Source organism: Lygodium microphyllum, chromosome 3 (assembly GCF_053477565.2).
Source record: "Lygodium microphyllum isolate KBCC chromosome 3, Lygodium_microphyllum_v1.1.10, whole genome shotgun sequence".
NCBI classification, from domain to species: domain Eukaryota; kingdom Viridiplantae; phylum Streptophyta; class Polypodiopsida; order Schizaeales; family Lygodiaceae; genus Lygodium; species Lygodium microphyllum.
Window position 1 is genome coordinate 31,795,949 of NC_141137.1, and position 5,240 is coordinate 31,801,188.

Here is a 5,240-nt window from a genome sequence, read left to right on the forward strand (position 1 = left end):
TAAGTAGAGGCTTTATTCGATCATTGGTTTAGGACAACAGAATCAATCATTGAATGCCATAAAGTGTCAATAGCAATGGAACATTTCATCTATCCTCAACTCCAAATGGTTGACATATAAGCCAGCTTGTAAGACCACATCCCCTACATACCAAGCCAGATCTACATCATCAAGAATTAACAAATCACCTTATAGATACATATAAGACAGCAGCATGGTATCCAAAGTCACAGAATCTTCAAAGATCATACAGGCAACTTTGGTCAGCAAATCAAAAGACCACGCTCCACTCCAACCATCCTCTGGAAGAGGTAGATCCATCATTGAGAGCTTAATATAGAAGGCCAACTTCTGCAGCTGATAGTGGACAAAAAGGAATGGTCGGGAGAAATATACTCTTGAAATTGCTCAAATATAGACTATAATAAATCCATCCGAGACTACAATTTTTCCACTTTAGCTTGAAAAAATGGACATAACGTGGCTTGTCTCTGGATAACTGCCAAGTTCGCAAGGGTCAAAGAATGAACAGGTTGCACAATGGGGCTCTGTGAAGAAGAACATGATTGGACCAGTTGCTCGTTAAGGTGCTGAATTTGGTTTTTGCTTTGGTCTAAGGTGGTTTTTGCTATCTTAAGCTCCTTTGTTTGGGCGGCTAGCAAAGCCTGAAGCTTGTGAGATTCCTTCAACAATCTATCTCGTTCCTTAGTTACATTAACCACTTGGGTTGTAATGTCTGCCAACTGAGTGTGCAAACTAGAAATTTCCATTTTCTGAGCATCAATGATCTTAGTCTGTTGCTCCATTTAGGTACAAAGATCAGAAAAGTGTTCATGAGCAGAAGCTAGCTCGGCATCTGCTTTTGTTGACTCTTCTTTGGTCTATTCGACTTCACCATAGCAAGAGGAATAGAGCTCCTGGATACATGCAGTCACTAAGAGCTTAATAGAATGCTGAACATATTGACATAGGAAGGGAATTACATCTCCAATTACCAAGCGTTGCACTAAAAGGATAGAAATCTCAAGAGTACCCTCAGGATGTGCTCTGAAGAGATTCGATGTTGTGACGAAAAATAGTAGGTGACTGCTAGATTGATCAGGAACGGAGACTGAAGGAGGAGCTGGGGCTGATTCAACCACTCATTTTAAGCATTTCCTCTGAACTACCACAGGAGGGATAGGATCAAGATCCTCAATGACAACATCAAAGTGTTCAGTAGGGAGAGAAGCATATGGTGGATCAACTATCAAGGTAGGAACTTCCTTCAAAGGGGCAGCATATGCCAAAAAGACAGAAAGGTAGGAACCAAATGTAACATTAGTTAATTTACCCCTAGTAGCTCTAACAAAGTGTTGATCCATTTTGGACAGAAGATAGGAACTCCAATAAATCGTTATGCCTTTTAACACTATTCTAGAAGTTGTAAACAACTTCTTTGAAAGGTAATTAGAGGGTGTCTTGGTAGGCATAAACCTGACCTGAAGGAACTGGCATAGCTGCTTCCACACAAGATTGGAGATCATGGAGACACTGATGCTAGTAGAAGTGGTAAGAACCTTCTTGGGATCCAACACATCCTGGGTCTGCTTCTGTAACAATTTAAGGATATCCTCGTTCGAGAAAAATTGTCTAGCAGTAGGGAAAGAGTCTCCCCGATAGGGTAACGACACAACCTTGCCCAAACTTTTAGGCTTCAATTGGACAACAGTTCCTCTGACAGGACCAGATCTCTTACTGTAAGAGGCTAGAAACTGATCACAAGTATCAGTATCCTCTGGAATGAGTGGTAATGAGAGTGTAATGAACTTGGCTAAGCCTGCTTTGCCAATAAGTTCGGACTCCAGCAATAAAGAATAATCGTAAGAGACCAATGGGACCTACTGAATTGGAGGAGGAGCTTGAGGCGCCATTCAGATAGATTATACACACACCACACATAGACAATCACAGTGAATGCCTACAAAACAACAGAATATCCATCAAAAAGAAATCAACTAGAAAAGGCACACATAGACATGATAAACCTACTGACCACCCCAAACAATCCACATCTTAGAAAAAATTCGGTATGACCTCTACACATATGCAACCGAAAGCTTCTTGCTATGCAACAGACATGCACCTGAGACCCCGTATCAGGCAGAAAAGAAAACTACAGACCACACCCTTAATCGTATCATATAATCAAACCATAATACCTCAATAACCCACTCAAGACATAACCAAAATTCTGTAAGCAATGACAGCTCGAAAGATTGCACGTACCCATCCCACGAAGCGCATTTATTGAAAAGGGAAAAAAGTGCAGTGAGGGGAATGATTCTAATGAAGGGTTTGTTTTAATAAATTATTAAAAATGGGTGAAACTTTATTAGGTTGTAAACCTTAATAAGAAAACTGTGGTTCCTTCTTAAAATATTAATTACAAATTATTATGAAAAAGTAGTGCTTTAAACGAATCTCGGACTTTGATACCCAAACTCAGGTCTCTAAATGCATATTTATTTATTAAAAATTAAGTGTGTGTTTAGCACTTTTTGTGTAGTGCGTGCACTTGTGATGGCGGGTTCATTTTTAATTAACTTAGATGTGTCTGTAGCGCATGAAGCGCGTGCTAAGTGAACGACTGGTTCATTTTAATTGTTTAGAAAAACGTGTGTTTGGCACGAGTGCGCGTGGAAAAATGAGTGATTTAAGTTCATTTAAACAATTAACCATCGTTAAGGGGTGACCAAAAATAGATAAAGCAGGAAATATAAATACATGGCAGGGGTGTGTATGCAAGAGACTAAGGTGGCACAAATGGGACCCAAGATGCAATGAGTCCAACAAAAAAGCAAAAGCCACTACTGGAAAAAAAAATGAAACACCTTATTTTTTAAAAAAAGAAATATGAAGGCGAGGTTAGTTGGGTCATATTTGGTTTAGTTAATTTGGATTAGTGCTTGGGTGTGGTTTTTTTTTGTGATTCATGTGTTTTTTTTCTCGTTGTTTGTGTTTTTTAAAAATAATGTTTGATTTATTATGGTTTATTTTTTTAAAAAATTTAATAACTAGCTTTCGGCAATCAACCCTGAGTGAGAATTGACCCATCAGGCTTCAACAATGGATTTTTATTTTTTAATATTTTTTAAGTCTATCTTTGGAATTTAAAATGAAATTTTGATCAATTTAGGTAAAAGTTTTAGCATTTTGGTCGAAAAATAATATGGTGATCATGTGTCAAGGCATTTTCAGCTTATAAATATTCCAAAAGTAGTCAAATGCATTGATGGAATTTTTTGTGCTTTTTTAAAATTTATTTCTAGGTTTTATGGATTTTTAGTGAATTTTTCTCAATTTTCAATGAATTTTGAAGGATTTTAAGGGTTGTTAATTTTGTGCAATTAATTCTCTGCATGGTAACCTGCAAAATAAACCAAAAAATTTCCCAATTTGGTAAGAAAAATTTTATCTAATTTTTTGTATTTTTAATTATTTTTAAAGAATTTTTTTTATTTTTTATTTTTAATGTGTTTTTAAGGGTTTTGTACAGTTTTCTAATGAAAAATGGTGTACCCAACTACATGTGAACAGCAGCTGCATCCACCCACGAACGAAGCGGACGCGCGTCCTCGCACGTGAACACCAGCGAAATAGCGCACGAACAATCTCACGAACACAAACACGTATCGGCACGTGAACAACCGCGTACAACTCCCGCAAGACACGTGAACGCCCACAAACAAAGGGGGCGAAGAGGGGTGGGGGTGAGAGGGTGGGAAGGGAAGCTTAATTGGAGGGGAATGAGGGTGGGGTTGAGTTAGATGGGGGGTTGGGTTAATGGGACGAGCGGGCAGGAGGGGGTGGGCAGGGATTAATGGGAGGGGGGTTAATTGGCAATTGGGGGGGGGGGGGGGGGGGGGGGGGGGGGGGGGGTGGATGAGGTAAAGGGTTGGGGGGGTAAGGTTAAATGGGAGGGAAATGGGGTAAGGTTAAAGGGTTGGGGGGTATTGGTGTCACAGGTGGCGGGTGACCAGGACCAAGGGCAACGGCGCCGACCTAGACCAGGGGTAGCGACAATGACCTAGACCAGGGGGCGGCGACCAGGCGGCTCCAGCGTGGGGTGGGCGGCGGTGACCAGGTGGGCAGGCGGAAAGAGGAGAAGGAGGTGGTGGAGGTGGAGACGGGAGAGAACGAAGAGGAGGAGGAGGAGGAGGAGGAGGAGGAGGAGGAGGAGGAGGAGGAGGAGGAGGAGGAGGAGGAGGAGGAGGAGGAGGAGGAGAGGAGGAGGAGAAGGAGGAGGAGGAGGAGGAGGAGGAGGAGAAGGAAGAAGAAAGGGAGTAGGGAGAGAGACAGAGAGAGGGGTGATGGAAGGAGACGAAAGAAGGAGAAAGAAAGAGAGAGGGAGAGGTCGGGGAGAGAGAAGAAGAAGAAGAGAGAGGAAAAGAAAGATAGAGAGGAGAAGAGGAGGGGGGAAACCATCGGGGGGAGGGGGCTTTTAAAAAAATTTAAATTAAAAAGAAAAGTAAAATAAATTTAAAGAAATAATTAGAAAAGAGGAGGAGGAGGAGGAGGAGGAGGAAGAAGAAGAAGAAGAAGAAGAAGAAGGAAGAAGAAAGGGAGTAGGGAGAGAGACAGAGAGAGGGGTGATGTAAGGAGAAAGAAAGAGAGAGGGAGAGGTCGGGGAGAGAGAAGAAGAAGAAGAAGAGAGAGGAAAAGAAAGATAGAGAGGAAAAGAGGAAGGGGGGAAACCATCAGGGGGAGGGGGGTTTTAAAAAAAATTAAATTAAAAAGAAAAGTAAAATGAATTTAAAGAAATAATTAGAAAAGTTAAACCGTGCATCGGAACACAATGCGGTAAAAAGAAAAACGGTGCTGGAAGTCGAGGGGAAGACAACAGAAAAGTGCAACGTGGTGGCCGAGAAAAATATAAGGTGTTCACATGGGAAAAGCGCAAAAAACAAGCTCAAAAACGTATACGAAAATTAATATCGGAAAATCCGTTCCCCAAAATGAAGCGCAAGAAAAAGGAAAAATGTGAAAAAGCCATGCTAGACAGGCTTATCACGTCAGAATACAGTTCTGACGAAGATAAGACCTGTGCACATGGAAAAAAACCAAAAAAGGACCCCCCCAAAATGGGACGCAAAAATTAATATAAAAAAGTCCGAGCACTGAAATGAAGGGCAGTAGAAAGGAAAAATGTCTAAGGGAAGGGGATTCACAGGGTGAGCATAATAAAACACATATCGAGG